This window comes from Diorhabda carinulata, chromosome 2, assembly GCF_026250575.1.
Source record: "Diorhabda carinulata isolate Delta chromosome 2, icDioCari1.1, whole genome shotgun sequence".
Classification (NCBI taxonomy): Eukaryota; Metazoa; Arthropoda; class Insecta; order Coleoptera; family Chrysomelidae; genus Diorhabda; species Diorhabda carinulata.
This window is the reverse complement of record NC_079461.1, coordinates 24,773,899-24,800,930: the sequence shown is the minus strand read 5'-3', so window position 1 is coordinate 24,800,930 and position 27,032 is coordinate 24,773,899. Positions and strand designations below refer to the sequence as shown.

At 30.9% G+C, this 27,032-nt stretch overlaps 1 protein-coding gene and 1 long non-coding RNA gene across 2 annotated transcripts in view; both read left to right on the top strand.

Annotated features, from left to right (window-relative positions):
- LOC130903481 (angiopoietin-2) overlaps positions 1-27,032 on the top strand; it is a 182,189-nt gene that overhangs the window by 91,210 nt on the left and 63,947 nt on the right. The gene's annotated exons all lie outside the window — the stretch shown is intronic.
- LOC130904203 (uncharacterized) lies at positions 23,836-24,876 on the top strand. The gene is made up of 3 exons (XR_009060822.1): positions 23,836-23,948; positions 24,000-24,237; positions 24,669-24,876. It is a non-coding gene; the product is annotated as an uncharacterized LOC130904203 (long non-coding RNA).

Sequence of the window (27,032 nt, the reverse complement as noted above, 5' to 3'; positions counted from 1 at the left end):
TCTCAATTTAGTTTAAACAGGATTTGTTTAATGTATGGGAACATCTTAATACCGCACAAAAATGATATTGTGTGTGTATATCTACAATCCACATCCCAACAATCTCTTCTTAGCTTCTGATGGCATATAGTATCAAGAAGTTGGTGCTTCCATTAATTACATCTAGGTTGTGGGTAAGTATCTAGTGTTTCCACAGAGAGAAAAAGGACGTCAGGAGCAAAATAAAGTTTGCACAAATAGAGCAAAGCTCTGAATTGTCATTTGTGACGAGATATTCTAATATTACAAACATATGAAGTAACTCAATTGAAAATGTCTATAAAACACTTGGACATAACCTAATCGTAAATAATTTTTACTTGTTCCCTTGCTCAAATGATGATTGTTATTAGGTATCAATATAAAAGTTGATATATTTTGAGGCTCAGTCTTCACGGTTTTTACAACCATTCTGGGACAACTACGTGATACATTTCATATGATGTTTGTACTCATATAATTTACTACTGAAAATTTTTTAATTAAACCATTCAAACATTAATGATTTTCTATAACTTATTGAAAAGAAAACTTTTAACCACCTTGTAATGCCTCGATAAACAACTGCTACCGGTGCCCAGGCACAAAGCGTAGACTCTGAGGGGTGCAAGAATGGCTAGACCAGACAGGACTATTATTTTTTCTGTTTGCTCATGATAAGTTCCGGCTCACCCCTAATGCTGGATTCTAACACATACGTAACTACATGCCTGTATCATCATCATCAAAAACATTTGTTAAATGTTAAACGTTTGTTTATGCGGACACACTCACCTGCGGACACAGAGCCGCACAGGCCAGGATTATTAGTGGATGTTAAGAACAAATATCTGTGTGACGGCTTTCCTATGAAGTAAAAGATGGTGAGCGCCCTAGTTATAGGGTTCAGTTACCATTCTATGCTCAGATAATATTATAGTTTTTACTTAACAACAGCCTCCTACATAAGAAAGACGTCAACGGAAAATTAATTCGAGTGTACAAAGAACTGCATCTATGAAATATTTACTATTTACCAAAATGCTGCTTGCTGTTGATGCGTAAAACAAGTCTTTTAGAAAATTTATTGTCTTAAATGTTCTATATAATCAAAGTCATACAATTTAGTTTTAACAACAAACCTGTAGTATTTTGATCACATTATCTATATAAACAACTTAAGCCGTCTGCTTGTTAGCTCACATCAGTTCTAGTAATTAAAAAATAGATTTTTTTTCCAAAATATCAGATAATTGATCCACCAACACCAAGGTCCTTGTGCTTTATTTTATCACCCTGAATGGAATAAAGTAATCCTGTACATATCATTGCTCTAGCTAGGGTAGCTAGGTTCAATTCAACGCAACGCGCAATGAACGGTGGGTAATGTCCAAGTAAATTGAGACTCCGAGCTGACTAGTTCTTGAGGACGATGTGAATTGAATAACAATATAGAATAATGAGGTTTATGTAATATTGAGCAGTATTGAAGTTGTTTTCAACTTAATAAATATCATGAGATTTTCTAAATATCCATACGGAAAAAAGTATAAGAATTATTCATGCTAAAAAGCAGTTGATTTGTGGTTTTAACTGAAAAATTGTTGCTTTCTCTACTCACTTTTTGATGACGATGAAGTTTGGACGGAAATATGAGTCACCGATCTAAAGTACTTGAGTTTGAAGTAAAATGAATACCCTCTTCATATTTCTATGGAATATACGTTATTAGGATCAAACACTATCATGGCTTATATTTTGCTTGTGGGACATTTGAATTAGCTCCCTGACAAGATGGAAGCGATATATCCAATAGTGGCAAATTTCTTGAACTTTTTGGCTAAATTGGATGTAACTCTCAATGAGTTCCGAAGCATAATTTAGTGAACAATCTCTGAACATGGTGAAGTTACTGGAAGTGTAAAATTTGTTTAAGTTGTTCAGGACATTTTTTACATTGAAACACTGCTAATTTCAACACGAAAACCGATAAAATTAATGGAAATTTGACAAAGATGATTATAATTTTGGAAACAAATGTTTTTTTACCATCAACCGTCACTTAAGGTGTTTAAATAAAAATTAATATTTATTGAGTATTTTAATATCACTAACAATAATCCATTATTCCACTCACTGAGTTTTATTTTAGAATATGTGAAAATGTGCTCCTATGGTAATCAAGAAATACAAGTTAGAGTCTTCCTTCTGTCTTTTTCGTTAGTGATAAATTCAGATGTTTCTATTCTATCGATATAACTAACTAAATGATTTTTTTTCGGCTCGAAATCCGCAGAGAAGCTGTCCATATGAGGGTTGAATTCACTCACACTCTCAATTGAGCGGCCGATCTGAACGATTCTCTACACAGAATACGGAGGCGACTCTGTCTCATCAAGGGGCTCGGAGGAAAATTTGGACGAACTCACTCCTTCATCTTACTTCATACGTACAAAACATACATCAGCCCCATAATTGAATATAAAGCAAAAATCTATAGCACAGCAGTCCATTATCAGGTACTGCAAAAGTATGAAATCAGCCCCAGTAACATTGCTTATGTCAATATAGACATAACCCCCATCCCAAGCCGTATATATGACCTCCTAGCCTGCCAGGCGATTCGTACCATCGAATCAAACAATTTCACTGCCAAAGAAACCCTTCTAACCCCCTGTCTCCTCAATATGCCGTCCTTCGGCACAAGATCTTCCTGAAATCCCAAAAACCAAAAAAAAAAAACACAAAATCCCCAAACCGAGAAGAATCGTTTTCACTTACTAAAGCTCTCTTTCCGTTTTCTTCGGGCCTATGGTCATTCGCTTTTCCTTCTCTCCAGGCAGGAGAGTAAATACAACCCCACGCAACCCCTGCAAAGGAGCAACTCCTATCTCTCTCTCTTTCTCTCTCTCTCTCTGCCTCTCTCTATAGATCACAATGCTCAATGTGGTCAAGTTATCGTCAAATCATGCTCCTAATATAAATAAATACTTGGAAATTATCTCAATCTTATCTTAATGATCAAGTATTTAAGCTATTTTTGTTTTTGCACTTGTTATATGACATCTGTTTCTTTTTCACGGGTTAAGTCCACAGGATTTTAAAAATTTTATCACTTTCTTGAGTTAAAAAAGCGTTCAAATTGTTTTGTAATGAATATCAATTTTTAGATAAATTTGTAAGACTATTTTTGTATGGATCTTCCATATGCCGTACTATTGTCGAGAATATTTCATACAACCATCAGTTCTCGATTTCATTGCAAACTCAACCAATACTACAAACTAACCCTGTATAATATGGGTATGTATTCATGTCTAGTTAGCGTATCTCATAAGATATAACAACTGATCGATTTCCTGTTTACTAATGAACCGTTATTTCCCACGATTTTTTACTAATGTTGTCGTGGAACAATCATGCTAATCGTGACAAACACTTGTATGTAGCAATTTTGTGTAGATATTCTTGTTTCACTATGTGAAAGTATAAATAAACATTTTGTTTAATCAACTTCAACTGCAGCAAGGTGAACGCCTATTGATACTGATTTGAATTTTCCTTATTTTTATTAGCTCATTGAAACGGCATTGCAAGGTGGTTTATTCTTATATTTATAAACTACTTTTATATATTCATGAATAATTATTAATTGTTATCCGGTTAAGTATAGACACGTGAATAATATTATTTTATAGAAAAAACAAAGCTTAAAAATGTTATAACTAGGATTTTCCATATACCTCATAGGTAGTTCAAGAAAATGTTTTGAGGGCCACAATATCAAATATTCTGTTATTTTCAGTAAGTTTGGTGGACAAAGACAAAGAAAACCGCTCTTGTTTTATTATTTCAATTTATCGAAGAAATATCGAATCACAAAAAAATAGGAACTTCGACGATGGTAGTTTCTATTAATCAATGCATTAATATTAATTCATTAAGTGACTTTATGAATGTCATGTTGGAAAAACTGTTTTCGCAAATATATAACGTCTAGTAAGCCAGCGAGGCGAAAATAGTGGTTTCAAAAAGAAATAGTGCAAAAGCTTATTACTAATTTATTATCGCAAAAAATTGATTACTTTAACCCCTAACCAATTAACCCGTGCCTCGCCAAATTACACTTATCCTTCCCCCGTTAATTGTTGATCTATTTTTCTGATAATTTATGACCATCATCAACACGTATCTACCGAATTTCCACATTAAATTTTAAACTATCGGCCATAAAGCACTATACCAAAGAATCAGGGAATGAATTTGTTAATTTCTGTTACCCAGTATTTTTTGATTTCACATCTTAAATACAGTGACGAACACGTAACGACGTTACTTAGTTTAGTTGTTTTTGATAAGTGACGATTTTACCACTTGTATATGTTACGGTAAAAGTAATAAATTCGTTAATTATATAAAATTACCGGTGATTGTACATAATTACCACTGAATTTGATAAATATGATAAATTATTCCATATATATTAAATTTACCGATTAGTTTATAAAATCTCCAACTCATAATGGGGAATGTGATAAAAGTCCCCAACTTTAATAAAATTTGTTCAGTTTGCGCAACTGCTTAGCACGTGACAACCTCCGCATCTTACAACTCCAACACGTCCATAACACGATCTTCAGGATTTTTCGACGGTTTGATACCTTTTATGCAATCTATTTCAGAGCAGAACTTCAACTTAGCGTTTGAGGCAATCCAAAACACACGCAGACGAAAACCGGAACTTCAAGGATCACGTCTAGGTTGCTTAGATCTCAGAACACAATACAGCGCAGTTAATTGAACTAGCATCCATAACCCCATATGATTTACTTTTAATTTGAATTTATTGTGTCAAGTGATTAGAAACTAATCTGAAAAAGTTTGTTTAGATTAGAACATAAAACTCATATCAAGCAATTAATAAATATTAACAAAAATTTCCATGAAAAATTTGACGTCTCGACCTGTTGGAACCGATATTTCAATTACCTTTGAAAAAAAACAAATGAAAAAAGAAAAATAATTTTGTGGTTAAAACAGATTTCTTTTGATATTCATGTTGTGGTGATTTATTATTCAATATAATTTTGCAAGTGACAATGTCAAGTAATATTTCACCTATCATATTTTGATTCATTTAATTAAATTTTTCTTAAGCATGCCCATTTTTTTTCTTTTCGGCATATCTACAGGAATTACATGCAAAAAACCCGAGCTCGCTACATGCTTCCTGTGAATATCGCTGCTACAGAAAGAAAGACGGATAAAACGCTAGTAATAGTGCATTTTTACGTGGAAAATGCGCTAAAAAAACAAATTAAACAATAATAGTTTGTGAGCAACTGCTGTAACAAAACTTGCAAACAAAGGTGTTGGAGAGATATAGCTAATCGAAGCAACTGAACCCACAAATTCTGATTTTATTTATATGGATGAAAATCACCGAATGCTTCTGATAGAAAAATGTGGGAAAATTACCAACCGTACAGCTCAAGAGAGTCTCATGTCCAAATAAACTGTCGCTAGTTCTTCCAATATCAATTGCAGAAGACAGTTATGCGAGGAACAATCAATATTTCATAAATAAGCACGACACTCATACCAAATTAAGAAATGAAAAATAATGTTTACTCTCCGTTTAAAATTTTATCTGAAAAACCGTCGAATCGTGAATATAAATGCATTTTGGCTGAAGGCGTGTGTACACAATTTCTTATATTATATTCTGAAATATATGACAGTTTGTGATAAGCAGTGGCGTGGCTGGGTGAAATTTATTTAATTCATAAATTTCTTTAAATAAATAGAAATATGGCGTTCTTTAGACAATGAAATTGCACAGTGTAGTGATAATAAAAACAGGTATGAATTTATTATTAAAAATTTAGATATACAAACAAGTTATTTTAAATATATTCGAATGTTTAAAAAAAGAAAATATTTAGCAATCGTAATAAGAATTGTTGAATTAACTAGAGGAAATAAATTTTGTATTTATCGAGTAGTCACGAATGGGGTTGCTGTGGATCATTCTCAGAACCGAAAAATATGTAATAAACTGAAAACAGATGACAAAGCCACTCAAGATTGGGGTTGCTACATTAGAAGTAATACTGCAAAAGGTAGCAGATTATCCAGAATACAATTATACCAGCTTAGAAACATTGCGTCAAGTTTTGTGAGCATTTGATTTTAAACATAAAAAACTAAATAAACGGATGGCGTCATATAAAAGACTACCGAAGTTCTAATGGACGAATCGGGTACAAAAAGGGCTCAGCTCACGTCTGGTTCCTTGTTTAAACCAAACTCCCTCACATACAGGTACAACTTACTCGTCTAATTACGTTTTATAATTAAATATTGAGTTGCAACCAGTTAACGAGGTATAATAATGATTCTACCAAGTTCCAAGTAGGACTACGATTAAGTGAATCTGTCTAAATAACGGCGTATAATGCCGTCCAATTCATAATGAGTCAATTGCCGTTTAACGAATTAGCTCATGCTTAAGATATACATATTTTGAAAAGTATTTATTAGAATAATAAATTTATAATATTGGAAGAACTATACCACTCACTATATCTACAATTTCTTATTTTATTATTATATGCAGTAATCGTAATTCTTCTAATATTCAACTTCAATTTGCTGTTTAATGAAAACTTTTAATGTTTTTTTGATTTGTGTTCTCATACAATTCAGAAAATAAACGAATGAATTGATAAATTGCATCCAGTTTTACAAATTACAATCGTTTTCTTGCATATTTTATAGAAAATATGGAAACTCTTGTAATTTTGATAAAACACGAATCAATATATAATTATCTTATTAGATTATTGCTTAAAAAAACCAATGAACCCACTATTGACCTTTGAAAAAAGTATATGACTATACTTTACCATGAAAAATTTATATCCTCTAGGGAAAGGATATTTCAGTATTTAATTATAGTATATTAATATTAATTACGCCTACAATAAATAGTTTTTTTCAAAAAATATTTTTTCATCGATTAAATTTACTGAACAACATCAAGCAGTATGATTATATTTATTCATTGTTTCAATAGAGTATTGTAACTATCACTTCATAGGTTGAAAATAATTATATTTAATTATAATTTTGCCGTTTCTATTGTTTTGTACAGTTTGTAGAGATTGATTAATAGATTAGGTCATTTTCTATAATAATCCTTATTATGATTCATGAAAATTAATTTTAAACAAATAATTTGTTTTATTGATACCATTTTCCTATTATTGCATCAACTTCGTGTTCATTAGCGATAATGAACATTCAATCGAGCTTATACACATAGATAAGTTTGAAATTATTGAGATTTATATTTTTGCAGCACTTTCTTGAAGTTTTTATTATACTAATTATTTTAACAATTGCAACTATCGAAGCACATTGTCTCTGTTTTTATTCTGAGTTTTTCATGGTGTGCTACTTACCATTTATTTTAGCAGTTTTTTTTTGCAATAAACTTTTTGTAGATCAATTCACGATGATCACGGTTTAAAATTTCAATATAGGGTAGGTTGGTTATGTTATTATTATTTATCTGGAAGGGACCATATGCAATGTATCAATTAAAATTTTTTAACATGTTTTCAACACAATTGTAGAACATGTCCCACTATGATAAAAAGTTTTCTTGAATGTTCCACTCTACTTTTTGAGTCCATTATAGAATTGTTGAAAAGACATGACTATAGTTTACATTTTTGTTGGAAGAGTAGGTTCACTTTATTATATTGTATTTTTTTGATCTAGATAGAAATGACCATTTGGATTGTTTCAATAACTCAATGTTCTCCGATGTGACAAACGTGGATTGTGTCCTACCATGATAAATTATAATAAATCTGCTGAATGTTGCACTTCATCTTGTAAGTATCCTTAAGGATATTATGACGACATGTCACAAATCATTCAACTTTAATAAAATTCTGACGTCTTTATAACATAATACCAAAATAAAGCATATTTTGATAAAATTATTGAAAAACACACAACACACAACAGTAATCACAAAACGGATATTTAAGATGATTGAAAAATTATTGAGTGGTTGTGTTTCAAAAGTTTCCACGTTTTAGCTGTTTCTCTGATTGGAGTTTAAAATGCATCTGTATATTGACATTCACTACTTATTTGTTCTATTTTTGGGAGTGTGAAACATAATACTCCATCTGAATTAATGTTTTTCAGTATAAAATTCATAATAATTAGGTATTAACTTAATATAAAAACATAACTCCCCCTAGAACAGTAATAGAGTACTGTTTTTAAGACAATTGGTTTGTACATAAAAAATCCCATGAATCTCCAGATTTATACTAGTAAGTTATCATAATTTATGTTGTTTGTGTATAGATCTATTAATTGATAAAAAGTAGTTGAATAAATAATATATAAATTGATGGAGTAGATAAAGACAGTTTGTACTTCTTCTACATCTTTATATATATAATTGTGTACGTGTGCATAACCGATTTGAATAAATTTTTGTTTATGCATTCAAGTGGGGGCCTGAATGATTTAGATTCACAAATCAGCCCGACAGATAGCGCTGCACTAAGTTTCTAAGTTATTTATCTATACTGCAACTAAACGGATGTATTGACTTCAATAAAATTTTGGGTATGCATTCAAGTGGGGGGATGGAAAATTCTCAAATTATGACGGCAAATGGTGTTGCATTTTTGAAGGCATACGAGTGGATCGTTTTTTAAATTATTTATCTATACTACTACCACAAAATGGTACTGGTATATTGACATTTTGATTTTATTGTATTTTATTACTTTTGTTTCATTATTACGACATTTAAATTTTCCATTTGGTGTATTTTCGGATGAGATAACTGTTTATTATTGTTCATCAACTCGCATTAACATAAAATTAAACAAACATTATTGATTAGAACGAATTGCTTTTAGAAAAATAGATATTATTTCATAATAAAGAATAATGATTTTCTTTCATTTCATACTTTGTTTAATATTCTAATCGCATGAAAGGATAACGACTGTTGGGTCCGCACAACTATTTACGTCGATGGACAGCATATGTTCCGAACCTAGTAGCAAATTTTCCGATTTTTTGGTTTATACTCATTATTATTTCCTTTGAGGATGCTATCATCCTTGAATTTGCTAATATCAATTCCATTTTCAACCACCACACTGGATCTCATCTTAACTTACTCCACAAAGGTGGCGAACTCGATATATTTCATTTATTTTTTAGATATGCTTAAAAGATGAGTTCACCAACGTTTCTTTCTACGTTTTACATTCGACACCTACAGTATCAAACTGCTGAGGCTAATTTTTCGCTACTAATTAAAATGTAGTTCTATTTTCATTTTTGTTAATATCAATAGAAATGTATAGAATCAACTAATGGATTTAGTGCGGTCTAACATAGTCAAATGTTATGGTAATTAATATAAGAACGTCAAAAAATTATCAATATGTAATATTCCTTTGCTACTGGTTGTCACAATATTTTCTTGGCTTGGTCAAATCCAATAATATGTAGTGCGCGAATCCATGAGAGTCTTCATAATAATTTTATCACTTTTTTACTCTTGTCAGTCCGAATCGTATACCACTTTGATTCTATCATATAAATGTCAAATAAATTGTGATGTTAGTGTCAATTTTTTATTCTGCTGTTTTTTATAGATACACCTTGTATTTTTATAACAAAGTCTGCTCCAATATAACGGTTATTAAGCACTCTTCACAATTGAAACGACTCTAAAAAGGATTATAAAGAGAAAATATTTTAATTTGAGTACAAATATGGTCCGATTAAATTATTTATTTCTGGTTCGTCTTGAAATGTTTCGGCCACTTTCCATTTCATGAATGCAATAGTTTTTTTTGGTTTAATTATGTCGGTATGGTCAAACAATTATTTTGTTTCATACTGTACTGTAATATTCCACATTATTTTGTCAGTTTGAATGGGGAAAATGATATATTACATCACAATACTGGTGAAGTAACTTATCGAATTGAGTTAATTAACGATATTGAAGCAAATTATAATGAAATTCTTCATGAATGTTACCGGTAATATTTTAATTCGAATTATTTAACTAGATTAACAACATATAAGTGAATCTGTGAATTAGAGAGCAATACATGTACATAAATATCATTTTGGACAATTAATCAAAGCATATCTAACAAAATCAAAATTGCATATTTTGTCATTAAAAAAAAAAACAAATATGGCTTTGATATAATATACTATTCTTTCGCTAAAATCAAAATAACAAATAAATAAAATCATACTACTCATATATTGAGCAAAATTTAATTAATTTTTTTTTAATCATTTTCAGGAAGTAATGTGATAATGGGAAGCCAAGTTTTCTCTAGATACATTTTGCAAAACTTTATTACTATCTATTATTTTTTCTTCCTTTGTTTGTACAGATTCTTGATATGCTTTTTCAGTGGGAAATTGAGATTCAATAATTTATGAATATTCGCTGAGGATATTAAGGAGAGAGACTACGTTATTTAAGACAAAGATGAAATCTACTTGATCCCGTCTACAGATCGACGACTACAATATTGTGAACCTATGGATAATACTATTTAACAAATTACTTCTCACAAGATCCAAATTACTTAAGACATATTGATTTTCCCTATGAAGTTTCATTTTATTTAAATAGTCAAGATTGGCAACTAAGTACTTCCGCTTTTTACTGATACTGATACTGATACTGATACAAAATAACAGACCTATAGTAAGTTGTTAAATGAGTCTGTTATGTGTTATGTATACGATAATCATAGTTTAAATGCATCTTAATTAGGCAAAATTTGTAAATTATTCATTTTATAATTTCCAGGTTTTTCTCGAGGTCACTTTTGTTATAAATTTTTTTTCCCGAAGCTGTATTATAAACCGTTCCTGAGATATGGCCGAGAGCCATTCTTATTGGGACACCCGGTACATCTTTCACTTCTCCGATGAGATTTATCAAGCTTTGAGTTATGAGGAGTAAAAAAAGTAGCTTACCGTTTACGCAGTGACTTTATCTCAAAATTCTAATCCAAAATCTGTAGCGAGATTTCGCTAACAATCAAGTAAACAAAAGAATGTAAACATAACTTCTATAGAAAAATATTCGATATCATTGGTAAAAAATCTCTTTTAACAAAAGTTTTACGCTAATAACAAGTTATTGGTTAATTTTGCTGTTCAGTGTATTTAATAAAATTGAATAATTTAAAATATTATTATCGATTGTTAAAAATAGAATTTTCTAACGAAAATCCATTGGTAATTCAATATTTATATGAACGTGGATGAATGTTATAAAACATGTATTGGCTTAGTATATATAGATGAAAAGTAGTTCCACTAAATGGTTTTGGCAATCAAACAATTCTCTTAATTAGCTTCATCAGCTTTTTACAAGTCACGCTTGAGAACAAGGCTATTTGTGTGAAGTATCTGTTGCTCTAGTATTTATTTAATATCGTTTTTATATTTGAAGAAAACCTTCACTATAAACAAGTTGGTGAAATGTTTCTCTCAATTATGAAGTGCTTTTTTCCGCAAATCAGTTCTAAAAAAATGAATTTGCATATCTGAAATAACTATTCAATTAGAAAAGTTATTGAAATAAAACCTTTTAGTTCCGTTTGGTTTCATTAGCTACATTTGAATTGAAATGATTTCATTTTAAAAAATAATAATTAGGTGACATAATAACATAAAGCAAACATTATTTTTATTAACAGGAACAGAGATGATGTATTCATTGGATAAGAAACTTCATTCGATATTATTTGTTTACTGGAAAAAGCTCGTTAGCATACTTGAGCCTACTTTAGAAGCTACGGTTGATGAACATATATATAACAATTCAAGTAAAACCTATATTGTTTCATAACTGACATACTTTTTATTTATATAAAGTTTAAATCTAATTTCTTACTTAGTGGCGTCTATTATATCATTAATATACTTTTTTCATGTAAAAATTATTTATAAACACACTTCTAAGCCGTAATTTGTGATAAAATTATATCATTAGCACGTTCAACTATTTATTTAAATAACAATGATTGATGTTATATGGAATATAAATATTTATGAAAAACGATCAAACCTTGGATTTTTTACAGAAGTTGAGGAAATCTTGTTACTGAGCTCGAAGGGCTTTGAAAAGTATTTTAGTTATGAATACAATCATAAAGTAGGTGCAGTGTAGTAGAAAAACTCATTTCTAGAAACACTATTGAACATTCCTTGGAGCTTATTTCTCAGCAGTTCACAAGACATTTCAAATATTGTACCATTTTTACAACATCCAAGAGTTCCAATTGAACCTGGTCTTTATTTCAATATCACTATTCCGTTATCTATTTTTGATAATAAGAAATAAGAAGAAGATAATAAGAATATATAGAGAGCAGAGACAGACGTATAGGGTGGTCTATATTATATAGTATGACGATTAGCGACAATACACCTCTATATCAAATTGAATCTCTGAGGAATAATAGGACCTCAAAGTAGGACTCAAAATTTAGGAAAAAAATGAATACACAGTATGAGACTGTTGTCTGTGGGGTCTCGTATACACTGCAACCCAACAAATCTCTTAATCTCTTATGTCTCCCTTTCTTGAGGTGATACTAGAGAACCCAGTGTTTAGATCTCATCCATCCCTTCCACTCCTTTTAAAAACCCTAGAATGTGGGATGGTTTTAATTGCCAGATATCCTCGTCTTCTATTTCATACTCACCAAGGTATAGTACTCTGGATTTCCTTAGTGTTTCACACTTCGAGAGAATGTGGATAAAGGTTTCGTCCTCTCTAACTCCTGTTAAAATTCGTAGATTGTTCTTACTTAGGTTGATACATTCAGCAGATCTATTCTGGTTATATTTTTCCAGAAGAGTCTTTACCTGTCTCAGTTCCTGTAGGTTGTCCCAATAATTGGTTTTGCTCCTATCTACCTTCTTTTCCAGTGTTTTTTCCATTGTCCTGTAGTTGATACTACAGAAGGATTCTGGTCCCATGAAGGCCTTGTCAGCCCCCGTTTTTGCTAACTTTATTATGCGTTGAACAGTAACTTCTAAAAGTAGGTAAATAACAAAAAACACCAAAATGAACGTGTATAAATCAATATTCTGACCTGACCGTATACAAACTTACTCAAGAGCAAAATGGAATCAACTGAAATGAAGTACTTTCGTAGAGTCAAAGGTATAACGAGAAAAGATCGAATAACAAACGAAACGATGAGAGAGGAGTTGAATGTAGAACCTGTGATTAAAACAATTAAAAACAATAGCTTAGATGGTTTGGATACCTTTGGAGAACAATAGACCGGCAAAAAAGATTTGGCAAGGTAGAGAAATAGAAAAGAGAAAAAGAGGGCACCGAAAGAAATCGTGTGAAAATTGCTGCAATTTTAGAAGAAAAATAATATGATGAAGATTTAGATTTGCGCTTTCCATTTTGTGCTTTCGAACTTACCTTTAAAAAGGGTTATCACAATTTTCCAAAGTAAGGGTACGAAGATTTCAACTCTATACTATGTACGTGCTTCATATATTTTAGAGTGTTAGGTCAATTTAGATTGCGTTACAAGATATTTTCAGTTCCCCTAACAAAAAATCCGTAAAGTGGATGTTTTATCAATCATATTAAAATATGAAGCAATTACTTAATTAGTTTTTGAAAGCGATTAATCGTTTCGTGTTATTTTTGAGGGACACAATTTATGCCACGAATCGGTGGTATATCAGGAATCAGGTGTGTCATGCATCAGTTGATAGTTATACTTCAACGAAAAGCTTCAGTTCACAAGTTTCATTAATATAAAAATCATAAACAAACAAGTGCTTCTATTAATCTCTAGTGGTATTTTCCGTTGACAGACGTTAAACTTGATAGAAAACAGAGTACTTTTCGTAGTATACGATATTACAAATATGTTCAATAGCAAGTCTGTTTTCTCTAAGTTAATTGATATTCAAGATTTACCACAAATTTTGGCAATAATAACAAGTAAGTCGATAAATTATTGGGAATCTGGACTACAGTTTATTGCAAAAAAGTTTTATCTTATAATTATGGAACAATGTTTTTTTTTTCATTTTTGCTGTCTCTAATAATTACTCATAATTGTGAATATGAATTCATATACTATATATTTTCACATTCACATTTTCTTCGTTAGTTGTTTTTTTTTATTTTTTATTTTTTTATTTTAAGGTACTTCAACACATCAAATTCTTTCCAAACTTGAAAAACTTAAGTTCATGAATTTTTTATTCCTAATATCCTATTTCAATTAATAGAGCTCACTACACATTAATCAGTTAATCTGAGTACTATAATTTCCACGTGAAAATGAATTTTTTCGCACAAATACATACTCTTGAGTCTTGGTATTGAACTTTTTACATTTGAAAATTAATATATTTCATAAGTATATTTTCTTTTTCAAAAGAAACAATCATAGAGTTAAGTTATCCAAAACAACCCTCTTCACAGCGCCGCATCATCATCAATTACTTATTTATTATTATAAACTCTAATCTCGTTAAGTGATTGTTGCTATAAATTGTCCGTGTTTAGTCTCTCTTTGTCAGTTTTATAGATTTCACTTCAACCCTATTAAGGTATCGTATTCAATTATTTATTATTTAATTATTATTAATGTGACAGTAATGAACCATAAATATATCTATTTAATTTTATAATTATTATGGTATAAGATAAGAACTAATATATAAAGAAGTCTGTAAAACTAATACTTCTACGTCTAGTACGCTAGTCAGATTGGTGTAACCATTTGTAACTTTAAATTATTAAATACTAAGTTTGGTAAATAAAATGTTTTTAAAAAGCAAGTTGGTGAATTGAGTTATTTAATTATAGAAATGAAGCTTTCTCATGTCTGAGTGTCAAGTGTTGTCGATTTTTGCTAAAAATCCAAATCTTCTAGTAATTAATATTTTTTTCATAATAAAAGTGCATACACGTGTTCATATATTCAATATTCAAAGGTACTGGTCTGCTCAAAGTGTTTTGGTTAGCTGCTTCGGCAAAAATCAATAACGAAATATACTGATACTTTTTTCAAAATATACGCAATTATGTTTAGATTGTAGATTTATATATTTTTTTATTCGTTATATCAGTAGTAGTATTTTCTCTAGTAGATGTACTTTATTGTATTTAGAAACATTCGATAATGGATAGGTGCAAAATCTAAAGAATATGGAAGATCCTCAAATAATTTCAGGCTGAGCCATAGCGGTTGTTCCACTCCTTACTCTGTATTTCGATCTTTACATCATAATTATGGATCCATAACACATTAATTGTTACTAATCTCGCAATACACTCAAGACTCCACTTAATCACTATGTTATTTTGTGATTTCCGTAAATTCTTTTAAACGTATTCAATCACCGCATATTGCTTTACACTATCCATTGTGATATTGATATGTCACTCTTTTGAATTCGGTCTCCTAATGTAGAGACGGATTCGAACTGCGTCTATACATAACAGATTATAACTTGACGTGATATTATATGATTATTTTGATTTATAAGTGAGTCGGCGGCGTAGCAAAGATATCAGCACTCTCACTTCATATGGAATAGTAAGCTAATCAGACCTTTTCAAAGTTGAATTTTTAGTAATAAATGCTATTATTAGGATTTATTAGGATGTTCCCGATATTCACGTTTGCGAGAGTTTCGTCTCGTCTCGCTCTCGAGACAATAATTTCAATTTTCCTTGCTGAAGAAGACTCGAAGTATGAAAATATGGCAAATATTGATCAATTATTCTAATTAACTCAAATGTTATTGAAACATATGTTTTAAAGCCGCATAAGCAGCCTATGTTTACAATACGTAATGTATACCTTTTTGAGCTATCCGAGATATTGCTATGTGTACTAATATACTAGAATTATTGCCTTGAGCAAACCAAATAAATTAGGTGATTACGTGCTCTTTTTAATATTCATTTTAAAATTGCAAATGGACAGAATATAATTTTGGTTATGGACATAGGTTAGGAAGAGCTTTAGACCCTTATACCACAAAAGAATGTAAAAGACTGCCACTCTAGGTGATGATCCTGATGATCAAAATATTGGCATAAATGACGTATAGAATCCTTTTGAATATATTGATAAGAACTCTAACGCAATTTGCAAAATAGGTTTTCTTTTTATAAAATCGAAGGTTATGAAGAATTTTATCAAGATTTCGGCAAATGGTGACGCAACTAATCTAACCCCTGTTTTAGAAGTATCTAAACCGTGGAACTCCAATCAATAAATTAGTGACCAACGTTAAAATTATAACGAAAAAACTAAAGTGGGAAAATATACTATGTTTCCAATGGTTATTGTATTAATAGATCTGTTAATTGAGAAAGTAGAAAGTTAAGTTGCTGAATGGAACCTCAAAGCCGACCGAAAACAAATGGATAAACAGCTAATTATGAGGTTTCTGGCGTCCGACATAACATTCTAAAGCATTTTCAAAAAACAAATTGTTGAGCTATAGTCTCAATTTTGGATCCTCGTCATAAGTTAGAAAGTTTTGACGCTACCAAGTGAAGAAAACCAGCTTAAAAAATTTGAAAATATTTACAAAATTTATTCCTCAAAAGGTGAAAAATCAAAAATAACAGACACACTAAAAAGTTCAGAACCCAATCATAACGCAAGCTTTTTAAACTGAGACTTTGAAATTGATTTTGGCTCTATATCATCAACATCATCATCTTCCAGCCAAGGCATGATCGAGGAGTTCAAACCATCTATTTCGTTGCCACGGAGTGACAAAATAACCATTACACTACAATGGTGCAAGGACCATGGTTCTCAGTTTCCGGTTTTGAGTGCTATGCAAAAGGATTTTCTCAGCATACAAGGCACATCGGTGAGGGCCGTTAAAAGACAAGTTCAACAAAACAATAATTTTATTACCAAAAGATTCTGAAAATTCCGTACCGTACCCAGAGTTCAGACAAACTTGTGTGAATATGGGAAGGCCGATGTAAGGTTACACAGAGTTTGGCTAGGCTTGGCTGACTATATAATGGCCGGGGCTAAATCACGCAGACTTCAACCAGGTTTGGGCCATTATTGGTTTGCCAAAGCCGGGTTTCCCAGCGTTGGCCCAAGCTAAGCCCCATCGTCTGGGGGCTTCATACATGGGTGGCGGGAGCATCAATAATGGCGGACATGTTTACGTGGCTGTAGCACAACGACGACTGACGCATGAATGATAACAATGGCATGTGTAATGCGAGAGCTTCACAGTCGCCTGCAGCGCATGCCCACTTTCTTTTGCCCGCGTAGCGTCTGCACGGAGCGATCGGAGGTTGAGAAAAAAACCCTTGTAACATGCAACAATAAATTTTGTTCGATGAAATCAAAATTTGGAATGATTCCATATTTTTGCACGTATCTTTGATGGATTTTTATTTTTTTTTTTCGTATTTATCTTGTTAGATTAGGTACTATGTTTTTGTTCATTAAAATAGAAATTTTTACCTAATTTAATTTGCGTATTTTATTTAGATAGAAAACATAATAAGTTTGCGAGAACACTTTTACGCGAAACGTGAGACTTTTAGTGTATAGAATTATAGATTATAGAATTTTTATGTTTGTGGAAATGTTTCAACGTGTGGTTCATCTTTTTCATTTACCGACATGCTTTATGTAATATTTTCTACTGAAATCGTATTTCAGGTTGTATTCCAGCTCTAAGCACTGGACTATTAATAGCATGGCCGTCTCCATCAATACCAAAAATTATTAACGACAAGAAACACTATAACATCACGGAAGCAGAAGCCTCTTATTTTAGTTTCTTAAATGCCATTGGACCAATATTACTATCACCTATTGCATCGCAGCTTTGTGATATATTGGGAAGAAAATGGACGTTGATGTTATCAGCCATTCCTCATGCTATAACGTGGATAATAAAAGCGTTTTGCACTGATTTGAATGCACTTTATACTGCACGAGCCGTCGGAAGTGTAGGAGATACGTTTATGTATAACGCTCTGCCGATGTATATTGGTGAAATTTCGACTCCCAAAGTAAGAGGGATCTGGGGAAATGGACTCATATGTGCGTTGTATTTAGGACTATTTTTAATTAATACTATAGGTGCTTACTGTAGTATTCACGCTACTGCTTTAATTTGTTTGGTATTTCCTGTGATATTTTTGATAATGAGTTTCTTCATACCTGAATCGCCATATTTTTATGCTATGCGGGGTGATGATATTGCTACTTTAGATTCGTTGAAAAAATTAAGAGGTACAGATGACATTGAATCTGAATTTTCAAAAATTAAATCGGGTGTTAAAAGACAGATGTCAGAACCGGGAACTTGGAAGGATGTTGTAATGATTAGAAGTAACAGAAAAGCATGCTTTGCTGGAGTATTCTTAAGAGTGTCGCAAAACTTTTGCGGTTTGATAACGTTTACAGTATATGCTCAATATATTTTCGAAAATGTTGGAAATACTATTAATCCGAAAATGTCTTCCATACTTTATACTGGTTTAACATTTGTGTGTTACTTAGTAGCTTGTTATTTCTCAGATAAAATGGGGAGACGACTTTCTTACATAATTTCCCTCAGTTTATGTACTATACCCTTATTTGGAATAGGTATCTACTTCGCCATGAAACAATATGATAATCAACGAGATCTTACTGTAGTAGAGTTCATTCCATTGTTATGTATGATTGTGTATATAGTTGCAGCTTCATGTGGAACGGGTTTAGTACCTACTTTGATGCTAGGTGAATTATTCTCTACCAGTGTTAAAGTGAAATGTTTGTGTATTGTAACTACATTTTTTTCATTAACATACTTTGCGGCTAATAACACATTTTATTATCTTTCTCATTCAATTGGTATATTTGCGCCATTCTTTGTTTTCGGTTGTTGTAATATTTTATCAGCTTTTCTCGCTTCTTGGATAATTCCCGAAACAAAAGGCAAAACTTTAGAGGAGATACAACAAATATTAAAGAATTCTGAAAGTAAATCCTAACATGTTATATAAACGCATATATATATATATATATATATATATATATATATATATATATATATATATATATTAATCAGGCCTCCAGTTCAGTGAATAAAAACCAAATTTTGAATCAAAAGTTACATTTACTTATCAATATAGTTTTTTTCGCAAGTTGTACAATTAATTTAACGCTTTTCTAACCTTTTAGGGCATTTTTATAAAAAAAAAAAGGGTTTCCATTTAAGCGTATACTTTCTCAATTTATTGATATTTCTCAGCTTGGTCAGAAGCTATACAATAATACTGGAGACTTTAATTGAATTTGACTAACGTCTCTATCGATTTATGACATGGTGCATTGTCTTTGGAATTTTTTCCATTGATTATGGGAAAGTTTCTTCCTAATTTCCTTTGTGAATCGGCCCAATGATATACAATAATTGTTAGTTATGATATCACAGGAGATTCAAGAATAATAGATTATTTTTCAATAGATTTTTTCAGGAGTTACGTTGCTCCGTTGAAGTATGACCAGTAAGTTGAATAACTTCTTTTAAGATGACTTTATTTTTTTTATCAAATTACTTAGAGCGGAGGAGCGATTAGAATTATTGGTTATTCTCACCTTCTTACTACCAATCCCAATACGTTGCGTTTCTGATCGAGTACATTTACTGAGTTGACTAATACATATTGAACAATTAGACACTCTCCGCCTTGTTTAGTTTCGTAAAATAAAGTGATGTATCCAATACGACCTGTAAATTCCCCATAAATGTCAACTTCAAATTTTACTAGGAAAATAATTGTTTAGATGCCACGTCACTTTTCATGTGAGCCATCCGAAGAGATTTCATCATATTGTTTCAGAATCTTGCTGATCACTGGAGTTGCAAAACTGCAGAACTGAATTTTCTTCTCTATGAAAGCGGTTGTAACTGTCTTCTTCAGGGACATTGAAGATCGAATTATTTTATTTCTAATTTGAAGCTATTGTGAGCGATATTAAGACGTTTTCTGACTCTTTGAGAAACTTCTAAAAATGATTAGTATCACAACACACATATGTGCTTACTTCTGATGGATTTCAGGAGATTCAGTCCACTCAGAGGAGTTCTTTTTTGATCCAGGAGTGTAATGGTGATTCTGGGTTCTATTCACTGCAACATATTGCCGTATATTATGGTTTCTATTTTGCCAAAATAGCTACAAAACCTATTGGTAAGAAGCTTTTCTAACCTGAAATGTCCATATAAAATTCTATCAATATTTTATGTTTCATATTAATTACAGTTTTTACTTTACCAAGAAGATTTTCAGTACTTTTTATGTATTTTGCTTAATATAACTACTTATTTTCTGGATATCATGATCATTAAGAATCATTAATGCTTGTACAGTCACGTTTGAACTCAGAGAATAGTTAGTGACTACTTTTGAACAGTAATTTTGTCTGTTTAAAATAAACTGCTCTATCAACACAATTTTATAGATATTATATAGGCGTTGTATCATACAAATAAGTGAAAATGGACTTTCAAATTGTTACCTTATCCAATTTTTTCCAGTTTTTGTCCTCAACATTATTCTGAATATTTTTAGTTTCTTCTTGTTATTATTAGTATCTTGAGATTACTAAAAAAATATTGTCTCCTTTTGATATCGTCTCCTCCATTTTTTCGTGAAAAATTAATTTACATCTGGATCGTCAAAGATGAATTATTATTAGGATAAAGTAAATATTGTTGACCTATTTTAGTTATTCTACTTACTCTCTTGGACTTCATTGGTATTGTGTTCGGAACGTAGATCAGACATTGTTGGATATAGAAGTATTTGTGTGGGGATGCTATTTATATTTGGGCCTGAACTATTGTGATTATTTGACTGTTGATCCTCCTTCCTTTATGAGGATCATAATGCACATTCAATGCACACATATCACGTCATATTTTTCCGTTTCTTGTCATTTCACTTTTCACTTTTTTGTAACCAGTCACACTTTTCTGTCTTCATCTACGGTAAAAGTAGTATCTTTTATATCGAATGTAATCTTTTCATTCTTCTGTTCTGCGACTATTAGATTCTTGTAAACTTCATCGCGAATAAACGTATTTTAGATTTGAATATGGAATTACTAAATTCAGTTCGGAAAAGACCAAATAGAAAAATAATTGCGGCTAAGTTAAACTGTGAACCATTCTATATTCATAAAATTATTGGTGGGATTTAACTTCAAGTGTTATTTGAAGTAAAAGGGAAATATAAAATATGATTATACTGAAATATGGTATACAATTCTGTATGTATGAAATAAATTTTAGCGTTATTATGTCAAAAAAACCTAAAAAGATCGATTTCTATTCTTAAATTGACAATTTACATATTAAAATATTATTCTCCTCCAGCACCCACTCTGAATTATAAGCAGGTATAATGGTCAACATGTTTCGCAGTCTACAATTAGCAAAATTGAAAAAAATTTCGTGAAACTGGATATGTAAAAAATATTGAAAAACCAGGGGGAAATGGTCAAATCACTGATGAAAAAAGTAAGATGTACTTCTAGAGATTGAGGAAAATCAGCAAAAGACAACTCGAGTACTTGCCGCCAACAATGATGTAAGTAAATAAAATTAACAAAGTTCAGTTGATTCAGGAATTAAATAAACATAATCCTGATAGAAGGCAAGAATTCTGTGAATTGATGATGGTCAGAATGAACGTAGAATTGCAGTTCATAAACAAAATAGTTTTTTCTGAGAAAGCAACACTTAATTTAAACGGAACGGTTAACAAAGAGAACTGTAGATATTGAAACAGACAAAATCATCACACCATGTGTGAGGCTCACACTCAATATCCTAAAAAGTGAACCTTTGGGCTGGTATCTTTAACAATAAAATTATTACCCTTTATTTTATTGAAGGCATACTTAATGGTGAAGTTTATCCAGATTTTTTGATTAATTTCTTAGTGCCTACATTACAAAACTTTTCCCTGATGTGAATCATCCAACAAGTCTGAGCTCCTCCGCATTTTTCAGGTACAGCTAGAAATTATTTAAGCGAGGTTTTTCCCAATAGGTGGATTGGAAGACGTGGAACGATCGAATAGCCGGCTAGGTCCTCCGATTTGATTCCTCTTGATCACTTTGTATGGGGTTATTTAAAATGTAAGGTATATTTTAACACAACATACAATATTGCTAATTTAATAGCTAGGATAACGGAAGAAATTCGCCTCGGTTATTGTCAAGAAGTGAGTGGTGGTCATTTTGAACATTTAATTAAATTGTAAAGTAAATTAAAATCTCCATTCTACGTAAAATTTTGAGATAGAAACATTTTATTGCTGCACATGGTGCCACATTGCCCCTTTCTTATTAAAAATTAAGTGGTGCTTATAATTCATATGGAATGCTGGAGGGAGATAAAATATTCATACTGTAAATTGTCAATTTAAGAATAAAAATCGACCTGTTTCAGAATTGTTTCAAACAGTACATAAAAATGCTGAAATTGGATTAATTTCATACATATGAACAGCATTGTATATGGTATGGTGTAATATATCAATTGATTTGTATAAATTGTCACTTCAGTTCTACTTTACACGACATGATTATTTTTTTCACGAAATTATCAAACTATTTTCCAAAATAATTTGATATTTATCAATATACGGAACACTCCACTTATTTCTTATCACGATATTCTGAAAATGGATTAGATGATTAGAGTTCTCAAACTCTAGTTTTAATATCTGTTTACATCATATTTAAAAGTATAATGCAATGTTTTCTAGGATAATTTTGATAATTACCTCAAGTACCAATTGAATTAGGTAATTTGCAATTACATTCCATAGATCACGATCAATTTCATGCGAAAATGAACAATCATTCATTGTGAATGAAAAAAGACCACATTGTGTGAATAATGATGATTAATCACTTAAAGGTTCTTTTTTATTTTATTCAAAATTCTTGTATATATTCATATAATGCGGATTTGTTTTCAATAATTTTAAGTATTTTATAGAAATGTGTATTTTGTGAGATTAAATAATTGTTCGTTTGTTGTTGTTTTTACTGAATTTTAAGTTGTTTCTCTCTCATTTTGAGGTATTTCTGTATATTCTTTAATTTTGTCCAATTTTTTCATTGATATATTTTTCACAATGGTAATATATTTGTATATAAAGAAACCACATCTAACGAAATAAATACATATTCATTAGGAATTTTGATACTTTTAATTATATATCAAGTGCCTTGTACTAATTGTGACGCTGTCTACATAGGGCAAACATTTCAGTATTTAGAAAATAAACAAAGACGTCATCAATACGATAAAAAAATAGAACTGCATTAACGAACCATAAAACATAAATTCAATTATAAACATTCAAAAATTCTTGAAACGGAATCTAATACACGAAAAAGAGAATTTTTAGAAACGGTTCACATTCATAAGAACGAAAAAGCTATAAATGAAAAAAGGTCTAAATAATTTAAGTAAAATTTATAGCTCTATTTTGTAAATTCTAATAAATTTGAGATGTGGAAACCAAGGAAAAATTAATTTTTCTTATTGGAACAAAGTTCTAAGTTGATTTTATCCTTATTTTGATATTCATGATGAAGGTGCTCTATAGATCAATATAAATAAGCAAATTGTCAGTGTCAATATCATATATTTTAATGAAGACTTAAAGAAAAGTCGAACTGTCAAAATTTATCTTTCTTTTAAAAACTATCAAAAAAAACTAATTTTGAAACAGAAGAGACCTAAAATATCAAGAACATTTAGATGCATTAGATGTATGTATGTATAACAGTGAAAATATAATAGTTAATGATTAATTTTTAAAGGAAAAAGCATATGCAAGATGAAATTGTACCAGTATAGGTTGAAAATATATAATAGTTTCAACGTTTTGCTGTTCTAATCGTACTGAATCGTCTGGTAGTTTTCTTTTCCTACCCGCACACTAGAGGATTATTTGTTTCCTTCCTAAATATGAACTGTCATCAATATAAACTGGGAAATTATTTGCGCGTGTGTTAAAAGATTATCACTAAAATCTCAGACATTTTGTCAATCGTAAAGGTGAGTAACTGTTAAGATTTTCTTGAAATTGGAATACATTGAATAAAAAGTTATCATTAAATATTTATTTTTAAAAAGGAATACACCTATGCAAATAAAAGGAGTTTTACACTCTAGACTTTGCACCAACATTTACGACTGTGAAATGTTGGGCAGCTAAATTCAAACGTTGATAATCAGCTTGACGGTCTATGAGCTTATCACAAGAGTGCATTTGCTATATGTATAGTAACTGTATGCATAAGCTATGCGCTTGATAGGTGTTGCGTTTCCTCACAATGGACCAGAAGCGCATTCGAAGAAACATTTCTTGTGCATTATTGACACGGTTTGAGCAAAATTGAATCGACTCATAACTGCAAATGAAACCTGGATAGTTATGAGCCCAGAGTGACTTTTTGTGATTTTTAACCTTAATATTTCACTTGCAGTAGACTTTTTCATAAGACGAGGGCTCCGTCGTACACGTGAAAATCTATTTTGGAGAGGAAGACGGCTACTGGAGTCTTCAAAGGAGACTATTCTGAAAAATAAAAATGATTATGGAAAAAATACTGTAGACTACTGTCACTTGTAACCTTTTTATAGTCGTACTTTCGTACTTTCAAAAATGATTATCACAATAAAAATTGTGAGCGAGCGAATGTATTATTGACTACATTAATTGAATTTTTCTTCATGTTTTAAAAGTCATGTTCCCTAGAATGTTGTAATATAAATACATACATACGTTGTCGACGAATAATATTATTATCAATCCTTTCTTATTGTACAATAGTGAAAAGCGCGTTTAGGTAGAAAGATTATTTGTCTTAGGAACGAGGTCAAACAGATAAATTTTAAAGTAACTATTTCTCGATTCGACGAGTATTTGTTTAAAATTGAACATTTCAAATTTTAAAATGGTTTTGTGAATATAATTCGGTATTTTTTCTGGCATATGAATCTACCGAAGAATAAGCAAGTTGCCTACTCAACTGTAGCCAAATTCGGAAGTAAATACTGTTTTAAAATAAAAAAAGAGACGTAAATATTTTTAAAAAATAATTTATTCATTTGAAAGATTGTATGCATATAATGATTGTCTCAGCTGGATGATGAATGCCACATTTACTTTCATACTTACTTCGTTTCTTGTGATGATTCGTGTTGAAGAATCATTCTCTGGCTACTATATCGTTCGAGAAAACTCAATGCGCCCAATTTTTGTTTTTGTGCTTTTTAGTCAACATTTTTTGCTGCCAGCGTGAAAACAATTTCCGATTCAAACGTTCGGATACATTTTCATAAAAAAACAACATTCTTGTCATCTGTATGTACTTAAAAATATGCCTTTTATTGTATCAAAATTTTAAAAGAACAAATCAATAGTTATTGTTTTAATATGTTTTTGTGTTCTGCTGGCTTACGTTTTCCGGTATTCTCACACGATACATCAAAAATGATTGACCTAATTAAATGATGTTGACATAAGCCATTTTCAGTAATGATTATATATGAGGTGTAAAATTACACAATTGTAGTAATTTCACAAAAAATGCGCTATTACTAGCGTCTTTTTCGTCTGTCTGTCAGCGACACCTCAAAGAAAGTATGTAGCGAGCTCGGGATTTTGCATTTAATTTTGGTATAATTGTAGATATGCCAAAAAGAAAGAAATTTTGGTCATTATCAGGAGAAAATTGATTAAAATTAACCAAAATTGGATTTTAAAGAGAAGTAAAAATTTAACGTTTCGACCTGTTGCGGTATTTATCAAAATATGAATTGTCATTGACAACTTGCAAAATTATATTTATTAATAGATCACCTACAACGTGAATATCAAATTGGAAATATGTTTAAGCCAAAATATTTGCTCTTCTTTTTTTTCAGTTGTTATTTCTCAAAAATAAGTAATTGAATTTTTGTGGTTGCATTGATATTCATGTTGTAGGTGATGTATTAATCAATACAATTTAGCAAGTTGTCAATGTCAGGTAATATTTTGATTAAGGTCTTAAATGGTCTAAACGTTAAATTTTTCAATGATTTTAATTTTTCAAATTAATATTCTCTCGCGCCGAGATTGCGCCGACTTTTTTTATTTGTTGGATTATAACATACATATTTTCAATCAAGATCTGTTTTGGGGTAATGCGAGTTTTCATTTGTAATTAATTTTATAATGGCAATTTGGAAAGAAAAAGAAAAGACTGAGCTAGTAAAAATAATGGTATTTCAAGCAAAACAGAAATTTATGAATCATAGAAAACATTTAGAATATAAAATAATTAGTACTATAAATAGAAAACAAGTTCATATATAACAATTAATTCATTACCAAAAGTTTTGTAGACTTGAGGTTACTACACAATCACTGAAAAAATTGAGGTCTTCACTTCAGGTGAAAGGTGTTAGGTCTGAACTATACGGCGGATGATACAGAATATCCCAATGAAATTGTTCGAGGAGTTCTTTGGTTGCACCAGCATTTCTTCTCTTTTATCTATATAGCTCTACGCAAACGTCGTGAATTTTACAACAAACAGTTGCAATGCTCACTTGGTAAAGGAAACAATAACGGCAGCTATGCTTATATGGTGGTAGCATTATGCAGACTGACTCCTCCTTGTCGGCAATGGCGAAGTGTGTAGAGCAAAAGCTGCTAACAGTAAATATTCCAGCCACGTCTTCAGTTCAGGTGAAAGTTGCTAGGTGCTAAGGCTGGACTGTATGGCGGATGGCGCATATCCTAATGAAATTGTTCGAGGTGCTATTTGGTTACACCAACATTTCTTCTCTTCTATTCTATA